The sequence below is a fragment of the Rhinoderma darwinii genome, chromosome 5 (genome assembly GCF_050947455.1).
Source record: "Rhinoderma darwinii isolate aRhiDar2 chromosome 5, aRhiDar2.hap1, whole genome shotgun sequence".
Lineage (NCBI taxonomy): Eukaryota > Metazoa > Chordata > Amphibia > Anura > Rhinodermatidae > Rhinoderma > Rhinoderma darwinii.
The window spans coordinates 14,447,808-14,462,252 of NC_134691.1; the positions used below are offsets into that span (position 1 = coordinate 14,447,808).

At 43.6% G+C, this 14,445-nt stretch overlaps 1 protein-coding gene across 1 annotated transcript in view; it reads left to right on the forward strand.

Moving 5' to 3' along the window:
* TMEM71 (transmembrane protein 71) overlaps window positions 1-14,445 on the forward strand; it is a 68,922-nt gene that overhangs the window by 39,926 nt on the left and 14,551 nt on the right. The gene's annotated exons all lie outside the window — the stretch shown is intronic.

The following is a 14,445-nucleotide window of genomic DNA, read 5'->3' on the forward strand; positions in this document are numbered from 1 at the left end:
GCCGTTTTTTACATTTGTTTCTATAGATTTTTAGGAAAGTTAGGGCAAGGCCCCACGTGGCGGAATTGCTCTGGAATTCCGCTGCGCACACTCCGCAGCGTTAATCCGCAGCGGACCCGTTTCTCCATTGCCTTCCACTGCTTTTTAGTAGTGTTCGTTTAGACGATGCGGAAAATTCCGCTGCGGAGCATAGGCTGCGGTGCGGAATTTGGTGTCCGCAGCATACAATGGATGTTGCGGAGCAGTGGCGGACTGGTTGCGGACTCATTGCGGAAGTTCTCCATTGACTTCAATGGAGATTCTAAATTCCGCAATGAAGTCCGCAGATGTCATGCACATGTTATGTGTGCTGCGGAGCGTATTGGTTTTTTAACATGACATTTCTTCATTCTGGCTGGACCTATGTATTTCTAGGTCTACAGCCAGACAGAGGAAGTCAATGGGGCTCCCGTAATTGCGGGTGACTACGTGTGTGCACCCGTAATTACGGGAGCGTTGCTAGGCGACGTCAGTAAATAGTCACTGTCCAGGGTGCTGAAAGAGTTAAGCGATCGGCAGTAACTGTTTCTGCACCCTGGACAGTGACTACCGATCCCAATATACATCAACCTGTAAAAAAAATAGAAGTTCATACTTACCGGGAACTCCCTGCTTCTTCCTCCAGTCCGGCTTCCCAGGATGACGTTTCAGTCCAAGTGACGGCTGTAGCCAATCACAGGCCAATCACAGGCTGCAGCCGTCACATGGACTGCCGCGTCATCCAGGGAGGTCGGGCTGGATGGTGAAAGAGGGATGCGTCACCAAGACAACGGCCGGGTAAGTATGAATTTCTTTTTACTTTTACTAGGGAAAGGGCTGTGCCTTCTCTCCATCCTGCACTGATAGAGAGAAGGGAAGCCCTCTTCCCCTCAATACGCAACAGCTAGTCCGCATCAATTTAATGCCCATTTTAGGCAAAGCCGCAACAGAATCTGCAACGCATATTCTGTGCGGCATTGATGCGGACAGTGTATGCAGAACTCCGCCACGTCTGGTCATACCCTAAAACAAGTATAAAACAGTATAGTAGAAGTATAAAACAGTACAATACAAGTATCAAACTGTACAATACAAGTATAAAATAGCAAAATACAAGTTCTGTATAAAACAAGTATAAAACAGTACAATACAAGTATAAAACAGTATAATACAAGTATAAAACAGCACAATACAAGTACTGTATAAAACAGTACAATACAAATATAAAACAGTGTAATACAAGTATAAAACAGCACAATACAAGTACTGTATAAAACAGTACAATACAAGTATAAAACAATATAATACAGCACAATACAAGTACTATATAAAACAAGTATAAAACAGTATAATACAAGTTCTGTATAAAACAGTATAATACAAGTACTGTATAAAGAGAAGGGACAGCCCTTTCCCTAGTAAAAGAAATTCATACGCGTCCCTCTTTCGACATCCAGCCCGACCTCCCTGGATGACGCGGCAGTCCATGTGACCGCTGCAGCCTGTGATTGGCCTGTGATTGGCTGCAGCCGTCACTTGGACTGAAACGTCATCCCGGGAGGCCGGACTGGAGGAAGAAGCAGGGAGTTCTCGGTAAGTAGGTGTAGTGGCAGGAAGGAGGTGAAGGGAAAGTGAGCCCTAATCTACCCACCGCCCTGTCCCTGCCTACTTGCAACGACCCGCCCTAGGCGACGAGGTACAACTGGGCGGCGGTCCCTACGCTGGCTAAGTGCACAGGAAGACAAACAGGGAACACGCAAGGGAAGGGGCAGTAGCCACAGAAAGCCACGAGGAAACGGGGCGGCGAACGAACAGTCAGGACCAGGACGAAGTGAGTACACCCGAGCAGGCACGGAGACAGAAGCAAGCCAGGGCAAGCAAGCAGGTCAAGCAGAACTGCAGCAAGGCAGAAGCACGGCAGAAGCAGGCTGGAGCAAGCAGCAGTGGGGCCAGGAATCCAAAAGAATTACAAGCACTGAGGGAGAGCACAGGGCAGGTAATAAAGGGCAGGGGGCGGAGCTAACTCCGAGAGACCAGGCCGCGATAGGCTCTCCCACTCCTGAGCCTGCCACCCTGGTTGGTGGGAGATGGTGTCAGTCGAGCAGGTCTGGCCTCAGGTGTGGATTGATTAATCCCAGGAGTATAGCTAGATGAAGTACCTGGCAGATCCCTAACAGTACTCCCCCTTTTATGAGGGGCCACCGGACCCTTACTAAGGGGACCCGGTTTAGTGGGGAAGAGGAGGTGGAACCTCCTGATCAATACCCCAGCGTGAACATCACGGGCAGGTACCCAAGTCCTCTCCTCCGGCCCGTATCCTCTCCAATGGACCAGGTACTGGAGGGAGCCCTGGACCATCCTACTGTCCATAATCTTGGCCACCTCGAATTCCACCCCCTCAGGGGTGAGAACGGGAACAGGAGGTATCCTCGAGGGGGACCAGGACGGGGAGCAGCGTTTAAGGAGGGAGGCATGGAAGACGTCATGTATGCGAAAGGATGGGGGGAGCTCCAGACGGAAGGATACAGGGTTGAGGACTTCAATGATCTTATAAGGTCCAATAAATCGGGGAGCAAACTTCCTGGACGGGACCTTAAGGCGCAAGTTCCTGGACGACAACCAGACCAAATCCCCGACGACAAACCGGGGGTTAGCAGAACGTCTACTATCCGCCTGAATCTTTTGTGCGCTCTGGGACGCCTCTAGGTTCTTCTGAACCTGGGCCCAGACAGTGCACAGTTCCCGATGAACCTCCTCTACCTCAGGATTATTGGAACAACCAGGGGAGACGGAGGAGAACCTTGGGTTAAACCCGAAATTACAGAAAAACGGGGAGACCCCTGACGAGTTACTGACCCGGTTATTCAGGGAAAATTCAGCAAGGGGAAGGAATGAGACCCAATCGAATTGACAGTCAGAGATGAAACACCTTAAATATTGTTCCAGGGATTGGTTGGTCCTTTCCGTTTGGCCATTAGTTTCGGGATGGAAGGCGGAGGAGAAGGACAGATCAATCTCCAACTTTTTACAAAAAGCTCTCCAAAATAAGGAAACAAATTGTACCCCTCTGTCAGAAACGATATTGACTGGGGCCCCATGGAGACGCAGGATGTGTTTCACAAACAAAGAAGCTAACATCTTGGCGTTAGGTAGCTTCTTAAGGGGCACAAAGTGGCACATCTTGCTGAAGCGGTCGACTACCACCCACACCACCGACTTGCCCTGAGATGGAGGCAAATCGGTGATAAAATCCATGGAGATATGGGTCCAAGGTCTCTGGGGAATGGGCAAGGAACGTAGTAGGCCCGCAGGTCGGGACCTAGGGGTTTTGGACCTAGCGCAAACCTCACAAGCGGCGACGTAAGCCCTAACATCTTTAGGCAACCCAGGCCACCAATAGTTTCTGGTAATGAGGTGTTTGGTGCCCAAGATGCCAGGATGACCAGATAGAGCGGAGTCATGGTTTTCCCTGAGTACCCTCAGCCGGTATTGCAGGGGAACAAACAGTTTGTCCCCAGGGACGTTCCCGGGAGCTGCACCCTGATCAGCCGCGATATCAGAAGCTAAATCAGAATCCGTGGCAGAGACGATTATACCAGGGGGTAAAATACAAGCGGGATCCTTCTCGGAAGGAGGATTGGCCATGAAACTACGTGACAGAGCGTCAGCCTTAATATTCTTGGACCCAGCCCTATAGGTAACCAAGAAATTAAATCTGGTAAAGAATAGTGCCCACCGAGCTTGTCTAGGATTAAGCCTCCGGGCCGATTCTAGGAAAACCAGATTCTTGTGATCCGTAAGGACCGTTACCTGGTGTCTGGCCCCCTCCAGGAAGTGCCGCCACTCCTCAAAAGCCCATTTAATGGCTAGAAGTTCGCGGTTACCAATATCATAGTTACTCTCCGTGGGCGAAAACTTCCTAGAGAAGTAAGCACAGGGGCGGAGATGGGTGAGGGAGCTGGTACCCTGGGACAAGACGGCCCCCACTCCCACCTCGGAAGCGTCAACCTCCACAATAAATGGCTCCTCTTGGTTGGGCTGAATCAGCACGGGGGCCGAGATAAAGCACTTCTTGAGAGTCTCAAAGGCCTGGACGGCCTCAGGGGGCCAATGGAGGACATCGGCACCCTTGCGGGTAAGGTCCGTAAGAGGCTTAGCGACGACCGAGAAGTTGGCAATAAATCTCCTGTAATAGTTGGCGAACCCTAAAAAACACTGTAACGCCTTAAGGGAGGCAGGTTGGACCCATTCCGCCACAGCTTGAACCTTGGCAGGGTCCATGCGGAATTCATGAGGAGTGAGGATTTGCCCTAAAAATGGTATCTCCTGTACCCCAAAGACACATTTTTCAGTCTTAGCAAACAGATTATTCTCCCGAAGGACCTGGAGCACCTTCCTGACATGCTCCACGTGGGAGGACCAGTCCTTGGAAAACACCAGTATGTCATCAAGGTACACAACAAGAAAATTACCCAGGTACTCTCTCAGGATTTCATTAATAAAATTCTGGAAGACAGCAGGGGCATTACACAACCCAAAGGGCATGACCAGGTATTCGAAATGACCCTCGGGTGTGTTGAACGCAGTTTTCCACTCATCCCCCTCTTTGATGCGGATAAGGTTATATGCCCCCCGTAGATCGAACTTAGAAAACCATTGGGCTCCCTGAACCTGATTAAAAAGATCCGGAATCAAAGGAAGTGGGTACTGGTTCCTTACGGTGACCTTATTCAGGTTACGATAATCAATGCACGGCCTAAGACCACCATCCTTCTTCCCCACGAAGAAGAAGCCAGCACCTACAGGAGAAGTCGAGGGGCGAATGAAACCCTTTGCCAGGCATTCTTGGATATACACCCTCATCGCTTCACGTTCAGGACATGAAAGATTAAATATCCTACCCTTAGGAAGCTTGGCACCAGGCACCAAATCGATAGCGCAATCGTAATCTCTATGGGGGGGCAACACCTCGGAGGCCTCCTTAGAAAACACATCGGCGAAGTCCTGAACAAACTCAGGAAGCGTGTTTACCTCCTCCCGGGGAGAAATAGAGTTAACAGAAAGACATGACATAAGACATTCATTACCCCATTTGGTGAGATCCCCAGTATTCCAATCAAATGTGGGATTATGCAACTGCAACCAGGGAAGACCTAATACCAGATCAGACGATAATCCCTGCATCACCAGTACAGAGCACTGCTCCAAATGCATGGAGCCAACCAGGAGTTCAAAAACAGGAGTATGCTGAGTAAAATAACCATTAGCAAGGGGAGTTGAGTCGATTCCTACTACAGGGATGGGATAAGGTAAATCAATACAAGGCATCTTTAGAGACATAGCAAAATCCACAGACATGATATTAGCAGATGAGCCAGAATCCACGAAAGCACTGCCCGTGGCAGACCGGCCGGCAAACGAGACCTGAAAGGGAAGCAAAATTTTATTGCGTTTCACATTAACGGGAAATACCTGTGCGCCCAAGTGACCTCCCCGATGATCACTTAGGCGCGGAAGTTTTCCGGGTTCTTATTCTTGCGCCTGGGACAGGTGTTCAGTAGATGCTTGTCGTCCCCACAGTAGAAGCAGAGACCATTCATTCTGCGAAACTCTCTACGTTGTCGAGGGGACATGGAGGCCCCGAGTTGCATAGGTACCTCCGAGTCCTCCGTGGAGGGGCGAGGAGACGGGACCTCGGGGGGAATCGCAGAAAAGTCAGAGGGGAGCACACTGAAGCGTTCTAGCTGACGTTCCCTGAGACGTCGGTCAAGTCGTACTGCTAGGGCCATAACCTGGTCAAGGGAGTCAGGCGAGGGGTAGCTAACCAGCAGATCCTTCAGGGCGTCAGATAATCCTAACCTAAACTGGCACCTTAGGGCCGGATCGTTCCACTGAGAAGCTACGCACCACTTCCTAAAATCAGAACAGTATTCCTCAACCGGTCTCCTACCCTGACGTAAGGTCACCAGCTGACTCTCGGCTAAAGCAGTCCTGTCAGTCTCGTCGTAAATGAGTCCGAGGGCAGAGAAAAAACGATCAACAGAGGAAAGTTCAGGGGCGTCAGGAGCCAAGGAGAAGGCCCACTCTTGGGGCCCTTCCTGGAGTCGGGATATGATGATACCCACCCGCTGGTTCTCGGAACCTGAGGAGTGGGGCTTTAGGCGGAAATACAGTCTGCAACTCTCCCGGAAGGAGAGAAACGTCTTACGGTCCCCTGAAAACCGGTCAGGTAACTTGAGGTCGGGTTCTAGAGGTGAGGTGAGGGGTACTACTAAAGCAGCGTCACCCTGATTGACCCTTTGGGCCAGGGCCTGGACCTGTAGGGAGAGGCCCTGCATCTGCTGGGTCAGGGTCTCAAGGGGGTCCATGATAGCGTCAGCGTAGGAGAAATGGTAGACTAGGTAAGGGCTTGTAATTATGTAGTGGCAGGAAGGAGGTGAAGGGAAAGTGAGCCCTAATCTACCCACCGCACTGTCCCTGCCTACTTGCAACGACCCGCCCTAGGCGACGAGGTACAACTGGGCGGCGGTCCCTACGCTGGCTAAGTGCACAGGAAGACAAACAGGGAACACGCAAGGGAAGGGGCAGTAGCCACGGAACGCCACGAGGAAACGGGGCGGCGAACGAACAGTCAGGACCAGGACGAAGTGAGTACACCCGAGCAGGCACGGAGACAGAAGCAAGCCAGGGCAAGCAAGCAGGTCAAACAGAACTGCAGCAAGGCAGAAGCACGGCAGAAGCAGGCTGGAGCAAGCAGCAGTGGGGCCAGGAATCCAAAAGAATTACAAGCACTGAGGGAGAGCACAGGGCAGGTAATAAAGGGCAGGGGGCGGAGCTAACTCCGAGAGACCAGGCCGCGATAGGCTCTCCCACTCCTGAGCCTGCCACCCTGGTTGGTGGGAGATGGTGTCAGTCGAGCAGGTCTGGCCTCAGGTGTGGATTGATTAATCCCAGGAGTATAGCTAGATGAAGTACCTGGCAGATCCCTAACAGTAGGAACTTCTATTTTTTTTACAGGTTGATGTATATTGTGATCGGTAGTCACTGTCCAGGGTTCTGAAACGGTTACTGCTGATCGCTTAACTCTTTCAGCACCCTGGACAGTGACTATCTCCTGACGTCGCCTGGCAACGCTCCTGTAATTACAGGTGCACACACGTAGTCATCCGTAATTACGGGAGCCCCATTGACTTCTATGGGCCTGCCCGTGCCGTAATAACGGCCCGTGATTACGGGCGTTTTTACGTTAGTGTGCATGGGGCCTCAGTCTGGCTATAGACCTAGAAATACATAGGTCCAGCCAGAATGAAGAAATATCATGTTCGTAAAATCAATACGCTACGCAACACACATAACTGCGTATTTCATTGCAGAATTTTGACTCTCCATTGAAGTCAATGGAGAAATTCCGCAATGAGTCCGCAACAAGTGCGCTACACGTCCGCAACAGCCAGTGTATGCTGCGGACACCAAATTCCGCGCCGCAGCCTATGGTCCGCAACAGAGTTTTCCGCAACGTGTGCACGAACCTAACTAAAAAGCTGTGGAAAGCAATGGACAAACTGTCCGCCACATCTGTCCATGCCCTTATACAGAACTTGTATTATACTGTTTTATACTGTTCTTGTATTGTGCTGTTTTATACTTGTATTATACTGTTTTATACTTGTATTGTACTGTTTTATACTTGTTTTATACAGTACTTGTATTGTGCTGTTTTATACTTGTATCATACTGTTTTATACTTGTATTGTACTGTTTTATACTTGTATTGTACTATTTTATACTTGTATTATATTGTTTTATACTTGTATTGTACTGTTTTATACTTCTACTATACTGTTTTATACTTGTATTAGTGTTTTATACTTGTATTTTACTGTTTTATACTTGTATGGCACTGTTTTATACTTCCATTATACTGTTTTATACTTTTATTGTACGGTCTTATACTTTTATTATACTGTTTTATACTTCCATTATACTGTTTTATACATGTATTGTTTTATACTTGTATTATCCTGTTTTATACTTGTACTGTACTGCTTTATACTACTATTATACTATTTTATACGTGTATTGTACTGTTTTATATTTGTTTTATACAGAACTTGTATTGTACTGTTTTATACTTGTATTGTACTGTTTTATACTTGTATTGTACTGTTTTATACTTCTACTATACTGTTTTATACTTGTATTAGTGTTTTATACTTGTATTGTACTGTTTTATACTTCTACTATACTGTTTTATACTTGTATTAGTGTTTTACACTTGTATTGTACTGTTTTATACTTGTATTATACTGCTTTATACTTGTATTGTACTGTTTTATACAGTACTTGTATTGTGCTGTTTTATTCTTGTATCATACTGTTTTATACTTGTATTGTACTGTTTTATACTTGTTTTATACAGTACTTGTATTGTGCTGTTTTATACTTGTGTTATACTGTTTTATACTTGTTTTATACAGTACTTGTATTGTGCTGTTTTATACTTGAATCATACTGTTTTATACTTGTATTGTACTTTTTTATACTTCTATTATACTTGTATTGCACTGTTTTATACTTGTATTGTACTGTTTTATACTTGTATGATATTGTTTTATACTTGTATTATAGTGTTTTATACTTATATTTTACTGTTTTGAACTTGTATGGTACTGTTTTAAACTGCTATTATACTGTTTTATACTTTTATTATACTGTTTTATATTTCCATTATACTGTTTTATACTTGTATTGTACTGTTTTATACTTGTATTATACTGTTTTATACTGTATTGTACTGCTTTATACTTGTATTATACTGTTTTATATTTGTATTGTACTGTTCAATACTTGTATTATACTGCTTTATACATGTATTATACTGCTTTATACTTATTTATACTTGTATTGTACGCTTTTATACTTCTATTATACTGTTTTATACTTGTACTGTTTTATACTTCTATTATACTGTTTTATACTGTACTTCTATTATACTGCTTTATACTTGTTTTATACAGTACCTGTATTATACTGTTTTATACATTACCTGTATTATACTGTTTTATACTTGTTTTATACAGTGCTTGTATTGTACACTTTTATACTTGTATTATACTGGTTTATACTTGTTTTATACAGTACTTGTATTATACTGTTTTATACAGAACTTGTATTATACTGTTTTATACTTGTTTTATACAGAACTTGTATTATACTGTTTTATACTTGTTTTATACAGTACTTGTATTGTGCTGTTTTATACTTGTATTATACTGTTTTATACAGTACTTGTATTGTGCTGTTTTATAGTTGTATTATACTGCTTTATACGTGTATTAGGGCGGGTTCACACGTGGCAGAATTTCACTGAAATTCCGCTGCGGACACTCCGCAGCGTTAATCCGCAGCGGTGCCGTTTGTCCATTGACTTACACTTTAATTTAGCAGTGTTCGTTTAGACTAGGCGTAAAATTCCGCTGCGGAGCATAGGCTGCGGAGCGGAATTTGGTGTCCGCAGCATGCTCTGTCTGTTGCGGAGCAGTGGCGGACTGGTTGCGGACTCATGGCGGAATTTCTCCATTGACTTCAATGGAGAGTCAAAATTCCGCAATGAAGTCCGCAGATCTTATGTGTGCTGCGGAGCGTATTGTTTTTACTACCATGACATTTCTTCATTCTGGCTGGACCTATGTATTTCTAGGTCTACAGCCAGACTGAGGAAGTCAATGGGGCTCCCGTAATGACGGGAGCGTTGCTAGGAGACGTCTGTAAATAGTCACTGTCCAGGGTGCTGAATGAGTTACGCGATCGGCAGTAACTGTTTCTGCACCCGGGACAGTGACTACCGATCTCAATATACATGTATCTGTAAAAAAAAATATAAGTTCATACTTACCGAGAACTCCCTGCGTCTGTCTCCAGTCCGGCCTCCCAGGATGACGTTTCAGTCTAAGTGACGGCTGCAGCCAATCACAGGCCAAGCACAGGCTGCAGCGGTCACATGGACTGGAGCGTCATCCAGGGAGGTCGGGCTGGATACCGAAAGAGGGACGCGTCACCAAGACAACGGGCGGTAAGTATGAATTTCTTTGACTTTCACTAGGGAAAGTGCTGTCCCTTCTCTCTATCCTGCACTGAATAGGGAGAAGGGAAGCACTTTTCCTGCAGTCCGCAGTGGCCAGTCCGCATCAATTTTCTGCACATTTTGTGCAGATCCGCAGCAGAATCTGCAACGCAGATTCTGTGCGGCATTGATGCGGACAGTTGCGGAGGAAATCCGCCACGTGTGGTCATGCCCTTATACTGCTTTATACTTGTATTTTACTGTGTTATACTTGTATTGTACGCTTTTATACTTCTATTATACTGTTTTATACTAGTACTGTTTTATACTTCTATTATACTGTTTTCTACACTACTTCTATTATACTGTTTTCTACAGTACTTGTATTATACTGTTTTATACAGTACCTGTATTATACTGTTTTATATTTGTATTATACTGTTTTATACTTGTTTTATACAATGCTTGTATTGTACACTTTTATACTTGTATTATACTGGTTTATACTTGTTTTATACAGTACTTGTATTATACTATTTTATACAGAACTTGTATTATACGGTTTTATACTTCTTTTATACAGTACTTGTATTGTGCTGCTTTATACTTGTATTATACTGTTTTATACTTGTATTGTACTGTTTTATACAGTACTTGTATTGTGCTGTTTTAGGGTATGTTCAGACGGCCTATTTTCAGACGTAATTCGGGCATTTTACGCCTCGAATTACGCCTGAAAAGACGGCTCCATTACGCCTGCAAACATCTGCCCATTGCTTGCAATGGGTTTTACGAGGTTCTGTTCAGATGAGGTGTAATTTTACGCGTCGATGTCAAAAGACGGCACGTAAAAAGACGCCCGCGTCAAAGAAGTGCATGTCACTTCTTGGGACGTTTTTGGAGCAGTTTTTTATTGACTCCTTTGAAGAACAGCTCCAATAACGTCCATAAAAGACGCCGCGAAAAACGCGAGTACTTGCAAAAACGTCTGAAATTCAATAGCTGTTTTTGCCTGAAAACAGCTCCGTAATTTCAGACGTATTTTGCTACTGCGTGTGAACATACTCTTAGGGTATGTGCACACGATAACTGCATTTACGTCTGAAATTACGGAGCTGTTTTCAGGAGAAAACGGCTCCGTAATTTCAGACGTAATTGCTTGTACTGGCGTTTTTTGCCGCGTCTTTTACGGACGTAATTTGGAGCTGTTCTTCATTGGAGTCAATGAAAAACGGCTCCAATTACGTCCCAAGAAGTGTCCTGCACATCTTTGACGAGGCTGTTATTTTACGCGCCGTCTTTTGACAGCGACGCGTAAAATGACAGGTTGTCGGCACAGAACATCGGCAAACCCATTGAAACGAATGGGCAGATGTTTGCCGACATAATGGAGCCGTCTTTTTAGGCGTAATTCAAGGCGTAAAACGCCTCCTTTACGCCTGAAAATTGGTCGTGTGAACCCAGCTTTAGGCTATGTTCACACTGAGTTTTTTGACGAGTTTTTTGATGCGGAAACCGCGCCAAGAAACTAGTCAAAAACGGCCCGAAAATGCCTCCCATTGATTTCAATGGGAGGCGAAGGCGTCTTTTTCCCACAAGCGGTAAAACTGCCTCGCGGGAAAAAGAAGCGACATGCTCCATCTTCGGGCGTTTACGCCTCTGACCTCCCATTGACTTCAATGGGAGGCAGAGAAAGCGTGTTTCGCTGTGTTTTATGCCCGCGGTGCTCAATAGCCGCGGGCGAAAAACGCCGCGAAAATCGGCGTGCAGGGACAGGAAAATCTGCCTCTAACTTCCAAACTGAATTTTGAGGCAGAAATTCTGCCTGCAAAAAACTCTGTGTGAACATAGACTTATAGTTGTATTGTACTGTTTTATACTTGTATTAGTGTTTTATACCTGTATTATACTGTTTTAGACTTATTTTATACAGTACTGGTATTATACTGTTTTATACAGTACTTGAATTATACTGTTTTATACTTATGTTATACAGTACTAGTATTATACTGTTTTATACTTATGTTATACAGTACTAGTATTATACTGTTTTATACTTATGTTATACAGTACTAGTATTATACTGTTTTATACTTATGTTATACAGTACTAGTATTATACTGTTTTATACTTATGTTATACAGTACTTGTATTATACTGTTTTATACTTATGTTATACAGTACTAGTATTATACTGTTTTATACTTATGTTATACAGTACTAGTATTATACTGTTTTATACTTATGTTATACAGTACTAGTATTATACTGTTTTATACTTATGTTATACAGTACTAGTATTATACTGTTTTATACTTATGTTATACAGTACTAGTATTATACTGTTTTATACTTATGTTATACAGTACTTGTTTTATACTGTTTTATACTTATGTTATACAGTACTTGTATTATACTGTTTTATACTTATGTTATACAGTACTAGTATTATACTGTTTTATACTTATGTTATACAGTACTTGTATTATACTGTTTTATACTTATGTTATACAGTACTTGTTTTATACTGTTTTATACTTATGTTATACAGTACTTGTATTATACTGTTTTATACTTATGTTATACAGTACTTGTATTATACTGTTTTATACTTATGTTATACAGTACTAGTATTATGCTGTTTTATACTTATGTTATACAGTACTAGTATTATGCTGTTTTATACTTATGTTATACAGTACTTGTTTTATACTGTTTTATATTTGTATTATACTGTTTTATACTTGTTTTATACAATGCTTGTATTGTACACTTTTATACTTGTATTATACTGGTTTATACTTGTTTTATACAGTACTTGTATTATACTATTTTATACAGAACTTGTATTATACGGTTTTATACTTCTTTTATACAGTACTTGTATTGTGCTGCTTTATACTTGTATTATACTGTTTTATACTTGTATTGTACTGTTTTATACAGTACTTGTATTGTGCTGTTTTAGGGTATGTTCAGACGGCCTATTTTCAGACGTAATTCGGGCATTTTACGCCTCGAATTACGCCTGAAAAGACGGCTCCATTACGCCTGCAAACATCTGCCCATTGCTTGCAATGGGCTTTACGAGGTTCTGTTCAGATGAGGTGTAATTTTACGCGTCGATGTCAAAAGACGGCACGTAAAAAGACGCCCGCGTCAAAGAAGTGCATGTCACTTCTTGGGACGTTTTTGGAGCAGTTTTTTATTGACTCCATTGAAGAACAGCTCCAATAATGTCCATAAAAGACGCCGCGAAAAACGCGAGTACTTGCAAAAACGTCTGAAATTCAATAGCTGTTTTTGCCTGAAAACAGCTCCGTAATTTCAGACGTATTTTGCTACTGCGTGTGAACATACTCTTAGGGTATGTGCACACGATAACTGCATTTACGTCTGAAATTACGGAGCTGTTTTCAGGAGAAAACGGCTCCGTAATTTCAGACGTAATTGCTTGTACTGGCGTTTTTTGCCGCGTCTTTTACGGACGTAATTTGGAGCTGTTCTTCATTGGAGTCAATGAAAAACGGCTCCAATTACGTCCCAAGAAGTGTCCTGCACATCTTTGACGAGGCTGTTATTTTACGCGCCGTCTTTTGACAGCGACGCGTAAAATGACAGGTTGTCGGCACAGAACATCGGCAAACCCATTGAAATGAATGGGCAGATGTTTGCCGACATAATGGAGCCGTCTTTTTAGGCATAATTCAAGGCGTAAAACGCCTCCTTTACGCCTGAAAATTGGTCGTGTGAACCCAGCTTTAGGCTATGTTCACACTGAGTTTTTTGACGAGTTTTTTGATGCGGAAACCGCGCCAAGAAACTAGTCAAAAACGGCCCGAAAATGCCTCCCATTGATTTCAATGGGAGGCGAAGGCGTCTTTTTCCCACAAGCGGTAAAACTGCCTCGCGGGAAAAAGAAGCGACATGCTCCATCTTCGGGCGTTTACGCCTCTGACCTCCCATTGACTTCAATGGGAGGCAGAGAAAGCGTGTTTCGCTGTGTTTTATGCCCGCGGTGCTCAATAGCCGCGGGCGAAAAACGCCGCGAAAATCGGCGTGCAGGGACAGGAAAATCTGCCTCTAACTTCCAAACTGAATTTTGAGGCAGAAATTCTGCCTGCAAAAAACTCTGTGTGAACATAGACTTATAGTTGTATTGTACTGTTTTATACTTGTATTAGTGTTTTATACCTGTATTATACTGTTTTAGACTTGTTTTATACAGTACTGGTATTATACTGTTTTATACAGTACTTGAATTATACTGTTTTATACTTATGTTATACAGTACTAGTATTATACTGTTTTATACTTATGTTATACAGTACTAGTATTATACTGTTTTATACTTATGTTATACA